Source organism: Tursiops truncatus, chromosome 16, assembly GCF_011762595.2.
Source record: "Tursiops truncatus isolate mTurTru1 chromosome 16, mTurTru1.mat.Y, whole genome shotgun sequence".
In the NCBI taxonomy this organism is placed as follows: Eukaryota; Metazoa; Chordata; class Mammalia; order Artiodactyla; family Delphinidae; genus Tursiops; species Tursiops truncatus.
Window position 1 is genome coordinate 6,453,164 of NC_047049.1, and position 19,852 is coordinate 6,473,015.

The 19,852-nt window shown below is 44.4% G+C and overlaps 1 protein-coding gene across 23 annotated transcripts in view; it reads left to right on the plus strand.

Moving 5' to 3' along the window:
- Window positions 1-19,852, plus strand: part of TEX36 (testis expressed 36) — a 51,238-nt gene that overhangs the window by 16,910 nt on the left and 14,476 nt on the right. For 11 of the 23 annotated variants that reach the window (XR_012326843.1, XR_012326827.1, XR_012326836.1 and 8 more), the window contains 3 exons: window positions 3,243-10,050; window positions 10,200-11,784; window positions 14,812-17,469. The gene's annotated coding sequence lies outside the window, so the exon portion shown is untranslated. The other 12 variants (XR_012326837.1, XR_012326835.1, XR_012326840.1 and 9 more) reach the window with 12 other exon arrangements.

The window sequence follows — 19,852 nt, forward strand, 5'->3', positions numbered from 1 at the left end:
GTGTTGTTCATCATTGTTTATTTGCTCTTTAGTTCTTATAGGTACTTGTTAAACGTTTCTTGTATTTTCTTCATTCTACTTCCAAGATTTTGGATCATGTTTACTATCATTACTGTGAATTCTTTTTCAGGTAGACTGCCTATTTCCTCTTCATTTGTTTGGTCTGGTGAGTTTTTATCTTGCTCCTTCATCTGCTGTGTGTTTCTCTGTTTTCTCATTTTGCTTAACTTACTGTGTTTGGCGTCTCCTTTTCCCAGGCTGCAGGTTTGTAGTTCCCGTTGTTTTTGGTGTCTGCCCCCGTGGCTAAGGTTGGTTCAGTGGGTTGTGTAGGGCTTCCTGGTGGAGAGGACTGGTGCCTGTGTTCTGGTGGATGAGGCTTGATCTTGTCTTTCTGGTGGGAAGGACTGCATCCGGTGGTGTGTTTTGGGGTGTCTGTGACCTTATGATTTTAGGTAGCCTCTCTGCTAATGGGTGGGGTTGTATTCCTGTCTTTCTAGTTGTTTGTCATAGGGTGTCCAGCACTATAGATTGCTGGTCGTTGAGTGGAGCTGGGTCTTAGCATTGAGATGGAGATCTCTGGAAGAGCTTTTGCTGTTTGATATTATGTGGAGCCGGGAGGTTTCTGGTGGACCAGTGTCCTGAACTCAGGTCTCCCACCTCAGAGACACAGGCCTGACTCCCAGCCGGAGCAGCAAGACCCTATCAGCCACATGGCTCAGAAGAAAAGGGAGATAAGAAGAAAGAAAGCAGAAAGAAAGGAAGAGAGAGAGAGAGAGAGGGAGGGAGGGAGGGAGGGGAAGGAAGGAAGAAAGAAAGAAAGAAAGAAAGAATAAAGTTAAATTACTAAAATAAAAAAAAATTTTAATTATTGAAAATAAAAAAAGTTCAAAGTAATTTAAAAGAGAAAAAGAAAGAAAGAAAGAAGAGAGCAACCAAACCGAAAAACAGATCCACTAATGATAACACGCGCTAAAAACTATACTAAAAACACCAAAAACAAACAAACAAAAAAACGGACAGACAAAACCCTAGGACAAATGGTAAAAGCAAACCTATGCAGACAAAATAACACAAAGAAGCATACACATACACACTAACAAAAAGAGAAAAAGGGAAAAAAATATATCTATATATATAAAAAAAGGAAGAGAGCAACCAAATCAATAAACAAATCTACCAATGATAATAAACTCTAAATACTAAACTAAGACAGACATAAAACCAGAAACAAATTAGATGCAGAAAGCAAACCCCAAGTCTACAGTTGCTCCCAAAGTCCAGCACCTCAAGTTTGGGATGATTCGTTGTCTATTCAGGTGTTCCACAGATGCAGGTGCATCAAGTTGATTGTGGAGATTTAATCCACTCCTCCTGAGGCTGCTGGGAGAGATTTCCCTTTCTTTTCTTTGTTCGCACAGCTCCCGGGGTTCAGCTTTGGATTTGGACCTGCCTCTGTGTGTAGGTCGCCTGAGGGCATCTGTTCTTCGCTCAGACAGGACGGGGTTAGAGTAGCACCTGATTCAGGGGCTCTGGCTTACTCAGGCCAGGGGGACGGAGGGGTATGGAATGTAGGGAGAGCCTGCGGCAGCAGAGGCTGGCATGACATTGCACCAGCCTGAGACGTGCTGTGTGTTCTCCCGGGGAAGTTACCCCTGGATCATGGGACCCTGGCAGTGGCGGGCTGCACAGGCTCCCAGGAGGGGAGGTGTGGATAGTGCCCTGTGCTTGCACACAGGCTTCTTGGTGGCGGCAGCAGCAGTAGCCTTAGCATTTCGTGTCCGTCTCTGGGGTCCGCGCTGATAGCCACGGTTTGCGCCCCTCTCTGGAGCCTGTTTAGGTGGTGCTCTGATACCCTCTCCTCGCGTACCCTGAAACAATGGTCTCTTGCCTCTTAGGCAGGTCCAGACTTTTTCCTGGACTCCCTCCCGGCCAGCTGTGGCGCACTAGCCTCCTTCAGGTTGTGTTCACGCCGCCAACCCCAGTCCTCTCCCTGGGATCCGACCTTCGAAGCCTGAGCCTCAGCTTCCAGCCCCTCCCCGCCCCGGCAGGGGAGCAGACAAGCCTCTCGGGCTGTTGAGTTCTGGTCGGCATGAATACTCTGTGCGGGAATATCTCTGCTTTGCCCTCTGCACCCCTGTTGCTGCGCTCTCCTCTGTGGCTCCGAAGCTTCCCTGCTGCTACCCCCCATCTCTGCTGGTGAAGGGGATCCCTAGCGTGTGGAAACTTTTCCTCCTTCATGGCTCCCTCCCAGAGGTGCAGGTCCTGTCCCTATTCTTTTGTCTCTTTCTTTTTTCTTTTGCCCTATCCAGGTATGTGGGGAGTTTCTTGCCTTTTGGGAAGTCTGAGGTCTTCTGCCAGCATTCAGTAGGTGTTTTTTAGGAGTTGTTCCACATGTAGATGTATTTCTGATGTATTTGTGGGGAGGAAGGTGATCTCTACATCTCCTCCGCCATCTTGAAATTCTCTCTGAGAAATTTATTGCTTGGAGTAGTTTGTAATGAAACATGAAATTTTCTGTGGATGTTTCCTTTAAAATGTCAAAAAACCTAAATACAAATACTTTGTGTGTTGATGTTTGGCTGTATTTAAGCCATGACAATGATTATTACTTTGGATATAAACACTATCAAATTTTCATTGGGTGAGTTCTTTTTAAATTAATGTTGAGTTATGTTCTGTTTATTATCCTGTTTGCTTATGTTTCCTGCCATTTTCCATTTGTCTGTTTGAATCCTCTTTTTTAATAGTGAGTTAGCAACTGATAATGTGTATTGATTTCAGTTTTGCTTCTAATTTACATTTTTATCTCTTTGGTTGATGTATTTGGCTTAATCATTTCATTTTTATAAGCAGCTACACAATTTGTTAATTTAGCTAGATGATTAAATTTGGCTTTTAAAGAAAGTTTGTTTTAGAAAATGGTCCCTGAAGTAAATTAGCATTTGGTATTTCCAGCATGTCAAAGGGGCTGGTCTCTTGAAGATAACTAGACATGTAACTCTAAAATTTAAAAGTGGTATTATAATTTTGAAACCTCTAAATATATAGATCTATATTATCCAGTAGGTGGTGCAAATCGACTCCATTTCAAATGGAAATGTAATTTAAAATTGTGATGTAACTATTTTCACTGTAAAAATAATATTTCAACATGTTTTCTAACTGAAAAATTGTTTTCCTCTATTTCTAAAGGAAGCTTGATTTACTGTCTCAGTGCTCATTTTTCTTGTTTTATTCCACAGGTACCATTATGGTGATGATCACTGTGACAGGGGAGCTGAGAGGGAAAATTGGGGGGGGGAGCTGCAAAAACCAGGGAGACCTGTTAAAAATTATAATACAAGAGATATTTGGGAAACACTCCTGTTTACCACTGCAACAAAAAGAATAAAATACCTAGGAATAAACCTACCTAAGGAGACAAAAGACCTAGGAGACTATAAAACACTGTTGAAAGAAATTAAAGATGATACAAACAGATGGAGAGATATACCACGTTCTTGGATTGGAAGAGTTAATGTTGTGAAAGTGACTATACTACCCAAAGCAATCTGCAGATTCAGTGCAATCCCTATCAAACTACCAATGGCAGTTTTCACAGAATTAGAACAAAAAATTTTACAATTCACATGGAAACACAAAAGACCCCGAATAGCCAAAGCAATCTTGAGAAAGAAAAACAGAGCTGGAGGAATCAGGCTTCCTGACTTCAGACTATACTACAAAGCTACAGTAATCAAGACAGTATGGTACTGGCACAAAAACAGAAATATCGATCAATGGAACAGGATAGAAAGCCCAGAGATAAACCCATGCACATAAGGTCACCTTATTTTTGATGAAGGAGGCAAGAATATACAATGGAGAAAAGACAGCCTCTTCAATAAGTGGTGCTGGGAAAACTGGACAGCTACATATACAAGAATGAAGTTAGAACACTCCCTAGCACCGTACACAAAAATAAAATGGATTAAAGACCTAAATGTAAAGCCAGACACTATAAAACTCTTAGAGGCAAACATAGGCAGAACACTCTATCACATAAATCGCAGCAAGATCCTTTCTGACCCACCTCCTAGAGAAATGGAAATAAAAACAAAAATAAACAAATGGGACCTAATGAAACTTAAAAGCTTTTGCACAGCAAAGGAAACCATAAACAAGACGAAAAGACAACCCTCAGAATGGGAGAAAATATTTGCAAATGAAGCAACTGACAAAGGATTAATCTCCAAAATTTACAAGCAGCTCATGCAGCTCAATATCAAAAAAACAAACAACCCAATCCAAAATGGGCAGAAGACCTAAATAGACATTTCTCCAAAGAAGATGTACAGATTGCCAACAAACACGTGAAAGGATGCTCAACATCACTAATCATTAGAGAAATGCACATGAAAGCTACAATGAGGTATCACTTCACACCTGTCAGAATGGCCATCATCAAAAAATCTACAAAGAATAAATGCTGGAGAGGGTGTTGAGAAAGGGGAACGCTCTTGCACTGTTGGTGGGTATGTATATTGATACAGCCCCTATGGAGAACAACAGTATGGAGGTTCCTTAAAAAACTAAAAATAGAACTACCATACGACCCAGCAATCCCACTACTGAGCATATACCCTGCGAAAACCATAATTCAAAAAGAGTCATGTACCACATTGTTCCTTGCAGCTCTAATTACAATAGCCAGGACATGGAAGCAACCTAAGTGTCCATCGACAGATGAATGGATAAAGAAGACGTGGCACGTATATACAATGGAATATTACTCAGCCATAAAAAGAAATGAAATTGAGTTATTTGTAGTGAGGTGAATGGAGCTAGAGTCTGTCATACAGAGTGAAGTAAGTCAGAAAGAGAAAAATACCGTATGCTAACACATATATATGGAATCTAAAAAAATAATGGTTCTGAAGAACCTAGGTGCAGGACAGAAATAAAGATGCTGGCGTAGAGAGTGGACTTGAGGACACAGAGATAGGGAATGGTAAGCTGGGACGAAGTGAGAAAGTGGCATGGACATATGTACACTACCAAATATAAAGTAGATAGCTAGCGGGAAGCAGCCACATAGCGCAGGGAGATCAGCTTGGTGCCTTGTGACCACCTAGAGGGGAGGGATAGGGAGGTTGGCAGGGAGACGCAAGAGTGAGGAGATATGGGGATATATGTATACATATAGCTGATTCACTTTGTCATACAGCAGAAATTACCACAACATTGTAAAGCAATTATACTCCAATAAAGATGTTAAAAAAAATTATAATACAAAGACAAGTCATTTGCTTCTGTGATTCAGTTCCATAATAAAATGAGCATAATGTCAGTATCAGTGTTATTCCAGTAGCTTTTATGCCCACATGATGAACTGAATGCCATATTTCATCTTTTGTAGAAATTGGGGGTGTTCCACTCCCAGGAATCTGATATTCTCACACTAGCACATAAAATATGTATACAAGCATATTTTTAAAAGTAATTTTTTACTTGTATCACAGTAATACACATGCATTAAAGGCAGCAAAGTAGAATGATTAGGAGCAGGGATTCTGGAGTCAGCCCGCCTGGGTTGGAGCCCTCTCCACCTCCCTCGATCTGTTTTCTTCCTTTCAAAATGTGGAACAGACACCTACCTTGTAGTGGTATGAGAATTAAATGAGCATATACAGAAAGTGTTTAAAGCAGGCCTGTAGGAGTGTGAACACTGTACCTTTTAAAGTCAAACAGTGCAAAAAGGGCTGTAATAAAAAGGAGCAGTCTCTGGCCACATTCCTCCCGTCTCCCCATATCGCTTCCAGGTAAGTGCTCACAACTCCCGGCTGTTGCTTCTGTTGGTTACCACTGTAACTCCAAATATTATTCTTACACAAATATTTCTTTTAATCCATTTAATCCATTTTTAAGTGTGCAGTTCAGTGGCGTTAAGCACATCCACAATGTTGTGGGACCATCACCACCATCCAACTCCACAGCTTTTTTACCTTCCCAAACAGAAACTCTGTGCCCATTAAACAATAGCTCTCCACTCCCCCATCCCCTCAGCCCCTCATAACCTCTATTTTCTGTCTCTATGAATTTGCCTATTCTAGGTATCTCATAGAAGTGGAACCACAATATTTGTCCTTTTGTGACCGGCTTATCTCACCGAGCATAAAGTCTTCAGAACTCATCCATGTTGCAGCAGGTGTCCGAGCTTCCTTCCTTCTTAAGGTTGAGTAATATTCCATTCTATGTATATGCCACATTTTGTTTATGCATTCCTCTGCCTGTGAATTTAGGTTGTTTCCACCTTTGGGCTGCTGCAAATGCTGCTGTGAATGTGGATATCCAAATATCCGTCTGAGCCTCTGCTCCGTTGTTTGGGATGGCTGTTTCTTTTTTTTTTTTTTTTTTTTTTTGCGGTACGCGGGCCTCTCACGGCTGTGGCCTCTCCCGTTGCGGAGCACAGGCTCCAGACGCGCAGGCTCAGCGGCCATGGCTCACGGGCCCAGCCCCAGCCGCTCCTCGGCATGTGGCATCCTCCTGGACTGGGGCACGAACCCGTGTCCCCTGGCTCGGCAGGCAGACCCTCAATCACTGCGCCACCAGGGAAGCCCTGGATGGCTCTTTCTTGGTTAATCATTTTTTAACATTATCTTTTAATTTCCAGACATGTTAAATCAGACATGTGAGGACTTAATTACAACAACTCCCTACTTTTCTACACACTCCCCACCCCCACCCTCACATAGTTTTGGTTAAACAAACAACCAGTGTTTTGTCTGTTGTAACTTTACAAATGTTGTCAGCTGCTGAGCGAGACGTGCTCCAGTCCCTTGTCTATTTTCCAGAATACTTTTTTTTTTTTTCTGGAGTTAACAGTGACATCAACTTTACATTTGCTCAGTTTTCTATGTACTATCATCACTACATTTTCCTTAGTGCCCTGCTACATGTTTACTGATAACAAGCTCCACTGGGGCAGGCATAAGGTTCTTTTTTGTTTTGTTTTGTTTTTCTTCTTTTTGCAGAAGCCCAATATCCTCCTGCTCCAGTCTGGAGTGGATGTTTCTTTGCACCACTGCATCTTGTGTCTTCCCTTCTTTCTCCTGCTATTTCCTGCATCCCATCTGTGTAGTTCGAAGCACATATTTCAATAGTTTCCTGAGAAAATTTACATGGGATATAAAAATGTTGAGTTCTTGCATGTGTTAAAAATATATTTGTTTTACCCTTACTATTTGGGAAGATAGTTTGGCTGGGAATAGAAACCTGAATTGAAAAATCATTCAGAATAAGGCACCCTTGTTATTGGTTTTAGCTTTCAGTGCTGCTGCTGAGAAATGGTTATGCTACTTGGATTCCTTTTTTTTTTTTTTTTCTGTTTTATTTTGAAAAATTTCAAGCCTATTATTAAAAAAACCTAAAGAACAGAACAATGAACACCTGAATACTCCACACCTAGCCTCATTATTATTAACATTTTGCCACATCAGCTTCCTCTGATTTTGTCTTTTTCTCTCCTGGTCAGTTGGTCTGTCATCCATCCATCCACTTATATTTCTATCTCTCTATGCATATATTCACATATATATCTATATGAGTGTAATTTCCTTTGTTGAATATTTGGAAGGTACAGGTATTGTGATGCCTCCATCCTAAATACTTCAGCATAGCTCTTCTCAGAACAAGGACGTTCACCTATATTTGCATAATATTATTATCATAAAATAAAATCCAATATAGAGTCTGTATTTGAATTCCCCAATGGTCTCATGTCATCCTTTATAGCTGCCTTTCTTCTTTTGCTGATCCAGGATCAAATTGCGGCTGTCACATCACACGTGTTCATTGGAATGGACTCTATCTGTGCCCCGCCCCTGTCTGGAGACCATTCAGTGTGCTCTGGCCAACTTGTGGCTGCCAGAAGCTGCGTCCCTGTGCCTAAGGGCTTTTCTCCAGATTAGCTGTGATTATTAGCCTTTCACTGAATTGCCCATTTTTAGTCCTGTGCTCCTTCACCTCCATGTCTCATGTCTCACCTATGAAGGCTCTCGGGTTCATTTTATCTGGAGGATAAGCCTCTGCTCGCCTGCTGGTGATGTCAGAGTGGAGACGGGAGGAATAGTTGCTTGGCTACATAGGGTGGGAAAGGAGTGAGGGTTTAACCCTTCTGTCTACAACTTTTCAACCAATCCTCTGTTTTCAGCCCCTGACTTGCCCTGCCCCCACTTTCCACACTATTTGTGTCTCCCAGTTCTGTGTGTGTCACCTGGCTAACTTCCTAGTGGCACCTGAGATGTAGCAGCTGCTCTTTGCTGCATCCGCTACTGTCTCTCCACCTGCTTTGTATATTCCAAAAAAATCTGCTGCATCTTTCTTTCCTTATTGTCTCCTCTTTAGTGCTCTTCGCTCTTGTGGGTCTACACCTTTGAAAAATTCCTTTATTGGAGGGATTCCAGAAGGAGAGGAAATAGAAGCATGTGGTAAATTGGCCATGTTGACCCAGAAATTTGTCTGTAGCATATTTTTAGTAGAAAAATACCTGTCATTTATTCAAGAGTATTAAGCACCTGCCGTGTACCAGGATGTGGGGGTGAGAGCAAAACCAAAGGTAATTCCTGGGTTTATGAAGCTAGTAGAACACATGACATATTACAAACTGTGATGGGAGCTTTGAAGGAAGGTTCAGGTTTCTACACTTACCTGGGTGAACCGACTTGGTCTAGAGGATGTGATGTTTAAGATCTGAAGGATGAATAGGAGTCAGGGAGATAAAGGGGTAAAGGTGGGCATGGGGCAGAGCAGTGTACTAAGGTCAATGGGAGCAGATGGAGGTCTGTGGAGGGAATGCAGAAAGGGAGGGGAAGATGGTGCGAGATGCAGCCAGAGGCAAGGGCAGGGGCCAGAGCGGCCAGGGGTCCCTGGATCCAGGAAAGGCTGTCTTTGTGCTCAGCGTAGTGGAGACCTCTGAAGGGGCTTTAAGAGTTGCCATGGTTTGATTTACATTTTCAAAGCCCACGGGGTGCAGGATGGCTTGGTGAGGAGGGCGGTGTGGATGTGGGGATTCCTGGAGGGAGGCAGCCACCCAGTTGAGAAGTCGTGTCACTTAAACCAGGGTGTTGGAAGCAGAGTTCGAGAGAGGTGGATGGATTAGAGAGATATGCCGAGACTCGGGGATGGCTTGGATTTGGGGAGTGGAGGAAAGGACGGTACGAGAATGACACCCAAGCCTTTGGTGTGTGGAACTGGACGAATGGTGGTGCCACTCACAGAGGCCAGAAGCTCTGCAATATAACTAGATGTTAGATCAGAAACAACTGAATTGTCCAGCAATAGAACAAGCAAATGGATTGTCACAGAGGCAGAGTTGGAGCAGCTATGGCTTCAACCAATGGGAAGCCAGAAAGTTGAGCAGACTAAGGAGAAAGAACGCGGGTGGTGATTATAGAAGATAGGGTCAGGGTCAAGGTCAAAGAACTGGTGATCAATGAAAGAGCCTCTCAACCAATCCCAATCCCAGTTTTTAGAGGACACGATTAGAGAAGAGGGCTCAGAAGGAAAATTCAAGGATGTTGGGTAAGTCGCTCCTTTTATCTTTTTATTTTTTTTGATTGGGGTATAGTCGCTTTACAATGTTGTGTTAGTTTCTGCTGTACAATGAAGTGAATCAGCTATATGTATACATACATCCCCTCCCCCTTGGACCTGCCTCCCCCCTCCCCCATCTCACTCATCTAGGTCATCACAGAGCACCCACTGAGCTCCCTGTGCTATACAGCAGGTTCCCGCTAGCTATTTGTTTTACACACGGCAGTGTATATATGTCAATCCCAATTTCCCAATTCATCCCACCCTCCTTTCTCCTCTGCCCTGTGTCCACACATCCGTTCTCTACATCTGCGTCTCTATTCCTGCTCTGAAAATAGGTTCATCTGTACCATTTTTCTAGATTCCACATGTAAGTCTCTCCTTTTAAAACGTGATGTCTCCATTTCCGAGGGAAGTTGGTCATCCCAGATGGCCACAAGGAAGAGATGGCTTGGCCTCCAACACTGAATTATTCAGGTGGGTTGTACCTGATGCCACTTGTCTGGAATGGGGGGGCAGGCTAGGCAGAGCCAAGCGGCCTCTACACAGAGAGGGGCAATGGGCTTCAGTCAGATGCAGGGAGGGGCTGTGCTCTGAGCAGGTATTGAGGTGCCTCTCTGCTTCAGCCCTCCCAGGCTCTCAGCTCCAGCTCCAACTTCATCCCCATCCTGTACCACCCTCTGTCCGCCAGGGTTCAGCGGGAAACAGAGCTCGCTCCAGACGGTTTAGTGAAAATGCGTTAATGAAGGCATCACTCATGAACCCACGTGGGACTACAAGCCTTCATCCCTACCACCAGGGGACCAAAGGCATAAAGGAGGGAGTGGTGTTCTGGAGCTCAGTGAAGACTGGAACCAGGGCAGAGGTGGAAGGAAAATAGAGGTTACCAGGGAAATTATGCCAGAACAGGAAGGAAGTAGGGAAGAGATATCCCAGGTTTTCCCACCTTTCTCTTCTCCCGCGTCCTATCACTCAAACCTGCCAGAAAGCCAGAAGGCAAAGGAGCCCAGGTGATGCTGTTGGCAGGGTCAGCCCTCTGGACAAGTCAGACAAGGATGGAGAATGGACCAGGGAAGGGGGCAGGTGGAGAACCCCTACCCACATCCCATCCTGACCTGCCAGCAAAGCTGCCCGTGCTCTGCAGTGGCCACAGTCCACACAGCTGCTGCTGGGAGATGCCTCCCTCTGAGGGTAACCTCAGCTTGGGACCTGCCCAGACCTCAATGTGCGCCCCAGATCTGGCGGGGAGGCTCGCATATACCCACACTCAGAATGAGCACGGAAACTTCTCCCAAGGCCAAATGGAAATGGCTTTTGGATCACCCACCATTTGGCTGGATTATCTGCACCATTGCCTCCGTCCATTACTGAGGAGAGCCAGGAGGGTCTGGACTGTCCTTGGAGTTCCAGGATGACCTTGTGGAGAGCTGATTACAGTCTGTGTGCGGAAAAAGAAGATGTCTGACTGTCAGTTTTCCCTCTCTCTGGTTCAGCGAAGCTTGATCTTTGGCCTGTGGCTAGATCCCATATTGAAGAGCCTGTCACTGCTGGTGATTTTGCTTGGAAGACCTCAATTCAGACTGAAGCAAGCCTTTCCATTAGCAAAGCTGTACAGAATCCATATTTGCCTTTGAGACTTACAGGCTCCCCGTGTGGTGCTTGGGGGGCCCCTTCTGCACAGCACTGCTCCTCGCCCTCAACCCACTCACATGCCACCTGGCTGCACCCCACTACCTCCAAGTCATAAGAAGAACAGATGCCAACACAGCTGCAGGGGGTCTCATGTCTGAACCAGGAAGAGAATGAGAGGCAGAATCCAAGGTCAGGGCCTGGGAGAATCCTGGAGAAGCCATCTTTGAGAATTAGGATGTCTTCTTGGTGGGCTTTTCTGGTTGGCCCGGAGAGCATCTACCTCTGCCACAGCCTCCTTTACATCCCAAAGCCCCGACTCTATGGAGCGGCCTCCAGAGCCTCAGAACGGGTCCTTAGCTCTGGTCCTGCCCATCTCTGATTTCCTAGGCCCCCTCCTCGTTCTGCCCTCACCACCACTGAGTTCCCATGGGCCTCTTGACAAAATTCATGCACTTTGGGGGACCAGTGACATACAGTCAAAAGAGCTAACATTTATTTCCACCTAACTATGTGTCAGGCACTTTTTTGTGTGCATTTGACCTGCATCAACAGCTTCAATCCTTACAGTAACCCAAAGCGGTAGGTACTAGTTTTTTATTTCCATTTTACAGGTGATAAAACTGATGCACAAAGAGATTAAGTAACTTGCTCAAGGTCGCACGCCAAGTGGCGGTGCTGGGCTGCAAGCACCCCATGCTGTGTTCTCACCCACCGGCCAGCGCTGCCTCCAGACGCCATCCCTGCGTGGGTTTCCCCAGGGTTTTTGCCACTGCTTATACATTTCTAAATGTTGGAAGTTTTGTCCTGCAGAGAAATATTGAGAAATACAGAGAAATATTGAGGTACTAGCATTCAGGTGGCTTTTGCTTCACTGTACAACTTAGAGAACACACAACAGATAATTCAAGATACACTTTTAAAAACTCTGTTTTCCTCCACTGGATTGGGTTAGAACAGAGGTTGGCAATTTTTTCAGACCGAAGAGTCCAACTGCACTAAAATCCAGAAAACATGGTCAACAAAGATGCAGGATGAAAATGCCTATTTTGTTTAACAGAGAAATATGTTACTTTAAATGATATTGATAGGGTGATTAATAATGGAATGAATTAAATATGGAAGTTATCAACTCTGGTCCTTAAGACTGAGCCTTGGCCTTGATCACTTGGCCAGTGCCCTTGGGCCCTGCCTTAACCCCCTGTCAGGTGGAAGTCTGTCAGGTGATCTATTAACTATAAAAATTAACGCTTGTATCAAAGAAATCATGGCAAAAGCTTTTCAGTAGTGGAGAGGAGGGGTATCCCAAATTGACCTGATCTACCTTTTTGGGGTCTGATTCCTGAGGATGTGAAGCACTGACAGTTTCAGATTGTATTCAGAAGAGCCCGTGAAGACGTTTGAGCATGTCTTAACATTCCTGCTTAAAGACCTCAGCAGCTAGAGAGCTTCCAGAGCTACTGCTGGAACTTGGAACTGCATTATTCCTCACTGTTTGACTTCAAGGTCTTACTGTTAAAAGTCTGGGTTAAGGGCAAGTGTCAGGCTGCTGCTGACTTTAAGCTTTATATGATTTTACTTTCCATAATGCAAAGCTTATTAAGGTGGATTCCACTAGAGCTGACGGGAGAACTTTGCCTGCCACCAGTGTGGACGCATTCCTCATTCAGGCCGTGGGCCCTCTAGAGTATGAACCACTGATAACTGACCATGGTACCTTCAGCACCTAACGCAATGTGGAGGATTGCCTGTAAAACACTTTCCTGGAACACATGTAAATTCATGATTTGACCATAGTCAGTCTAGCCCTCTCTGCTCTAAGCAGACATCATGGATTCTCTATATAGCTTAATTTACATGCCCGTCTCCTTGTCCGGGCCTGAACTGTTGCAAGATATTGATCATGCATTACTTGCTTTGCTATACCTTCTTTTAAAATTCTTCTAGCTTTGTTTCCTACCGCAATAACAATACATGCTCATTATGGAAATTTGGAAAAGCTCAATGAAGAGAAAAAAGAAATTCAATTAATTCTAAAATTTTAGTGTAACTTTCCATGAATGTGTATGTACATTTTTACAAAAGAGGATCACCCTGTAGAAGTATTTACCTTTCTTTCTGACTGTACAATGCAATGTAAACATTTTTCTGTTGTCATTCTTCTATGTTTTTCATGACTGCATTGGGTTCAACTTTATGTTTCGATTTTTTTTTCTCTAACAAATAGTATAATGAGCGTACTTCGGGATACATCTTTGTGCAAACATGTGGGTATTTTCTTGTGGTAAATTTTCAGAAGTAAAATTACTGGATCATAAACATGGATGTTTTTAAGGCTTTTGGAGAGCTATTGCAACCAAATCACTCTTTGCTGCCAGTAGTAATTTCTTAATTCTTAGTCCTGATGTCAGTGCTGGCAGCATCACTGGACAGGGTCTAAAGTGCTCCCGACTGCCCAGTGGGGTATGTGTTACCAAGAGGTGACCTTTGTAGATGCGACTTTCTGCTTCAGTGGTCCTTTGTTCCTTACAGATGAACTGGTCTTTAAGGGTTCGATGCTTCCCATGGCTTTTTGTTCAAATGTCTCTTTTAAAATTGATGTTGAATGCAACCTCCAACTGGAGATCATGTACTGTCTGTTGCTCGATCACTCAGCTTCCATTCTTGTGGATTTCCCACTGAACCAACCTCATTGATTTCTCCTCAAGGATGGCCTGTAGGTAAGGGCTCCCTTACCTGAGAGTACAACCTTCTCTCTAGAGGCCAACTTTGTGAGGGCTTTGCCATGTGGAACTATTCTACCCACAGGGATTATTTTGCCTTAGACAATGCCCTGCTCTCCAGGATTGGCCATGGGGATCTTGCTGGGAAGTGAGTTGAGGTGTTTCAGCACGGCAGTTTTTTAAAACTGGGGTCTGACTGTTCTCTGCGGCCTTTTCAGATGCCAGCAACAGTTGGCCACAGTAGGAGATGCTCACTGGAATGTTCCCGGGCTGTCCGTGCACAAGTCACAGTTGCTCTGGCCAATGGGAAATGAGAGCTAATTTGCTCTAAGGGCCCTAATTGGCTGATGGTGCAGTTCCGTGCTTACTATTTTAAGGCTGTGTTTCTGGCCCCAGCTTGGCAGGCTTGCTTGAGACATCTGGCAACAATGATCAGAATGCCTCTTTTTTTCAAGGAGGCTCACCATCGATTCATCTATGGACTCACAAGGAAAGACTCATTTAGTAGAGCCAACATGTTTCAAAGAAAAGTATATTTTCATTAACTAGCCTCAAAGCAGTAATTACATGTTCAGAGAACTCAGTAAAAATTTATTTCTAAATATTTGGCAGTGAAATGTTGAAGGCAGCGCGTGAGTACGTGTGAGTGTGTGTGTGTGTGCGCACACACGTGTCTAACATGTTGCATGTGTTTTAAATAAACCCAGCGTCTAAAAGGAAGCAGGAAATACAATTGTAGACTTTGAAATTTAATTTTTAGCAACAGGATGTGTTTCTGAATACTACTAATATATCAAAAGGAAAATGTGTGTTTAAAGGCTTTAAAATTGTTATCAAAGCAATTGTAAAGCAAATGAGGTGGCTTTTATTTTTTATTTTTTTACAGTGGTGGTGTCTGAACACTGGAAACCAAATTTCAACCGAGGATCAAAAGCAACGGTGATGTCTTTGCATGAGATGCAGCTGAACTTCGATGCTCCCGCAATCTGATTCACAGTTTATAATCACAGTTATCACAGAACCATTAAAAGCCTATTAACTTGAATTCCCACAATTCCTTGAGGGCAAGGGCAAAGAGAGAGCAGCATAACTTTGAATGTAAATGTAACACAAGGTTCGAACAGAGAGAATCTCTTTTAACTGTGCCAGCGGAAGATGTCGTATGGATGCATCTACCCTAGCAGATGGCTGATGTAAGAATACAACGTGAAGTCTTAGGAGGCTCGGGATGTTATGAAAACGATTTCTCTGTGAAGCGACTGGTAAAGTGTCTGTCCGCCCCAGACCTCTTTCTGGGAGGAGGAAGAGGAGGTGACTTGTTAAAATGTGTTAACTGCACGCTGGGTTGGCTGGACAAACACTATGCGGTGTCTGATCGAATCAGCCTGAAAAGAATCCTCGGCCCCATTCAGCGGGAGCAAAAGCCCAACTGCTGTCCAAGCCCTCGTCATGTGAGAAATCTGATTTCATGTTTTTCCACCCTTCAGTGCCTGTGCTGACATTTCCCCTAACAATGCTATTATGTGCTGTACAGCCAGACAGTGCAGTCAGTAAGCTGTCCTGAGACTTCGGATAAAACAGAGAGCTCTTATCTCACTGCAAAACAATTAGAGACCTCGTGCAGCCGTGAGCTGTGTGCATGCCAACATACCAACGCTGGTCTGTTCCCAAATTTCTGAGCCCTCCCTGGAGACATACACGCCTGCACATTAGGATGCTCGCTCTAAATGGCCCACATGCGTGTGCCCCTGGCGAGCTGGACGTGGTCCTTGTCTCACCTTTGTGAAGGAGTATTGGAATCACCTGAGGAAGGAAAGCGCGTTCTCTCTGCCGTCTCCAGCGCTGGTTCTGAAATAACTAATTCCAATCAATCCGTCCTCACCTCATATGAGTTCTTCCTGCAGGAACTGCCCACATTCACTGCCCAGTTTGATCCTGTTCCCACGATGGAGAAAGCAAACGGCTTGGTCCCGAGGGAGCAGGTTATTGACTACGTACTTAATTAGGCACACAGCCCCGATGGGGCCATTCTGCCACTGTCAAAACGACTGGACCATGGCATGGCGGAACCATGAATTTGGTTTACTATCATTTGCCACCGTTGAATCAATGGGGTAGGAATCTAAATGAAACGTTAAGACAACCACACTGCAGCCTGTTTATATAACTGTGCAAAGAAACAGCATGTGTCTCAGGGTCCTCTGGGGGAAAACCTCTACTTCCCTACTTCCGTATCAGGCACACTGAGGTCGGTGTTATGCCTTCTAGAACGGTTTTAAGCGCCGAAGGGAAAACCTCCTAGGAAAATAGGATATAAACTCTTTTAGCCTCCTACTTGAGTTTCCAAATCTTTAAAAGTCTAAAAGGACAGTGATCCTTGCCCAAGAATTAGGCTGCAATTCTTCTCTGTAGGTACAAGGTCAAATGGGCCCAGGGGTGCCCTGAATCCTCTGTCTTTTCACAGAAAGACCGAGAAAGCCTCAAGCACTGACCAGGGCCTTGAGATTCTCCAGGGTGGTGCTTCTCAAACTCTATGTGCACACAGATCGCCCGGGCGTCTTGTTAAAATGCAGATTCAGATTCAGTAGGTCTGGGCATGGACCTGAGACTCTGCATTCCTAATAAACTCCCAAGTGGTGCTTGGGTTGCTGGTCCAAGGACCACACCTGGAGCAGTGAGGCCTTGGTGGTGGGAAGGTTCCTTACCTCACAGCCAACTTAGAAGGAAGTAGGGAAAAAAAGACCTTGCGAAGGCAACATCGCAAGCCTTGACGCTGTGTACACTTCCTATCTGCCTTTTCAAGGCACCCCCGGTGACAGAAATACCCTGGAATGTGAAGAAAGAGCAAGCAAGAAAGGACAAATTGGTGGTCATCCACACAATTAACTGAATTGATGAACCTCGGATCCCAGTCGAGCTGGAGAAATCGGGGTGTAACGTCGGGACTCAGCCCACGTCTGTCATTTATGACTTTGTCTTATTATCTTTGTAACAAGGCTCTTTTATTAGCTCACAGTTTGCTGCCAAGGGGATGAAATCGCCATTATGTTTTATGGTACACGGTAAGAGGAGAGAGGGGATCTTAAAAGACCTACAGATCTCTTCTTCGTTGAGGGACCTCACCTCCTCTCTCTCCTCCCCGCGTGGGATGGAGATGAACTTACCATCGCGTTCCAAGACACTGTTCATTTCCTCTTCAGCTGAAAAATATATATGGCTGTTTTGCTTTATGATTGTGGAGGCCGGCATTTTCCATTCCAGTGCTCTCTGTTCTGAAGCACACTTGTAATTACTGCTGTCTTTTATTCTGTGTCTTCGGAGGACTGTCCCGTTCAAACTGCTAGAGGACAAAAGCTGCTGTCTTTCCAGGGGTGGAAACAATAGCATCGAGTCTTCACGTAAACCTCAACAAACACGGAAACACAGAAGTGAAAATGGGAATAACGCATCCAGTGGAGAAATGGAAATCAAACTAAATATTTCCACCTGTCTTTTTCAGAATTTGGAGAAAGAATAAACTCGGCACGCCTGCTGCATCCTAAGGGTGAGTCTTATTTCTAAGGTGATTTTTCTAAAAAAGCAAAAGTTCTCAACTGGCGTGTTGTTGTTACCTGTTCCTCAAGTCTCTGTCTGTTACCGACATTGGCCAGATGGTCAAGGTCACAAAGGGCAAGGTGCCGGTCCACAGCTCTTGGGTGGCCTGGAGGCCCTGAATGGCCCGCCTTCTGCTTTTTCCTCTATCATCTCCACCCTGCGCGGTCCTCTGACCTCCTTTTGGTTCCTGAGTGAGTCAAGCTCCACCCAATATCAGGGCCTCTGACGGGCTTTCCCCCTACCTGGCACGTGCTCCCCTCAGTTCATTGAAGTCATTCTTCATTTCTTCATCACCTTCCTGGTCACCCTTCAGATTCGTGCAGGTCCCACTGTCACATGGTCTTGAGCACCCAGTACCTCTCATAACTATAACCGATTATCTGTGTGGTAATGTCTGTCTCCCCACAAGAGAGCCAGCTTCGTGAGGACAGCGACAGTATTTACTGTGACCTTAACTGTGTCCAGTACAATTTGCTAGATGGCAGCAATTTTTTGAGTGAACAATTCTCCAAGTTACCAATGAACCAAAAGCTTCTCTAGACACGATTTGAAAAGTTTATAGCGATTCACGGTTCAGCAAGGTTATCAAAAATTGTCATTACCTGGGCAATGTCTCACATCCTTACCGACTCATGCGTGTCAGCAGAGTCAAGCGTTTTTATAAATGTTACTGTTTCTACCTTTCAGCTGCACAAACTTCCAGGTTGGTCAAGTTCTCCTTCTTGTCTTTCAATTCGTCTTACTTGTCTTGATCCAGGAATTGTTTTCTTGAGTGGAAGGGAGAGAGATGCAGTGGATTTTCCAGATAGTTTGCAACATAGGGTAAAACAAGCAAACAAAAAATGTGCTTCACGTGACAGGTGCCTGAGTACTTTTCAAGATGATGTGCAAATGGGTCGTGCATCCATTGTAATTTCCATGAGTTCCGTACAAATCATGAACCATAATAAAAACGTACAATTGAGTCACCTCAATTCTGTTGCTATTTGCAGAAAGAATCCAGATAGTTTACCTTGCAGGGTGAAAAGAAAATGTGTTTTATAATTCAGATGCCTGAGAATTTCTCAGATGCTCAACATTTTACATGCAGATGGCTCGGCTTTTCCCATATGCAAGTTAAGTCGTCCGGGATTTGTGGACGTGAAGGTGGAGGTAAAACTTTTGGTGGCACGATGAACTGCAGCATGCCTGTGTGCAGGTCTGAGAGATGTGCGGGCAGCACACCTGGGCACGTGGCCGATGCGTGTGTGAAAACACACCCGTGGTTCCACCACTTTCCCACCAAAGACAGGAACTTGCTAATTAAAACAAGGAATGGGGCTTCCCTGGGGGCGCAGTGGTTGAGAGTCTGCCTGCCGATGCAGGGGACACGGGTTTGTGTCCCGGTCTGGGAAGATCCCACATGCCGCGGAGGGGCTGGGCCCATAAGCCATGGCCGCTGAGCCTGTGCGTCTGGAGCCTGCGCTCCTCAACGGGAGAGGCCACAGCAGTGAGAGGCCCATGTACCGCAAAAAAAATAAATAAATAAATAAAAAATAAAACAAGGAATGGCACAGTGCACTAAAAACACGTGGAAGAGATAGGCACAGCTGCTTTTCATAAGGTCCTTAACACTTCGGATGTAAAAGATCTAAAAGTCAAAGTACACGACAGCTGTCATTTCGAAAAATACATTGGGTGGAACAATTAGATACAAAGGTTGTAGATAACTCACTGAAAATAATTTTTGGTTAATCAATAATTGGGGGTCCTAGTCATCTGATGTATTGGCAAATTCATGATTTACTACTTATGAAAAGTTGATTTTGGTGATTGTCTTACCACTGTTTGAACACAGTGCTGGCACACAGTGGCTGTTCCCGTCAGTATTTGTTGAATGAACGTGCCCGTGTCTCAGCACTGCTTTCACAGCTACCTTTAACAGGCGGTGTTGCATCACTGCATTCTGAGCAGGGCCCAGCTCGTGCAAAGACCCGAAGCAGGATGGAGCTCCACCCTCCGGTGTTCTCGGCCCCAGTGATCTTAGTGCCCTGAGTGCTACAGGACTTGTTTTCAGAATGGGTCTCCAAGTTCAGCTCAGTAATTCAAACCTCCGAAAAGAATAACATCAACAATGAACAACCCCACCCCGAACTGCAGCTAGGAAATCCTAGCTGAAGAAAACTTGAATTTCATTTTTCCTGGCCGGGTTTTCTTTATTTGCTTTTGATTTTCTTGGACAAATCTTTTAGAATTTTAAACAATCGTTCAACAGGGGAAGATTGGAATACACCTTAACCAGTGATTGTATACCTTGTTTAATAGAGCATAAGACTAAATACAGAGGAGATGAA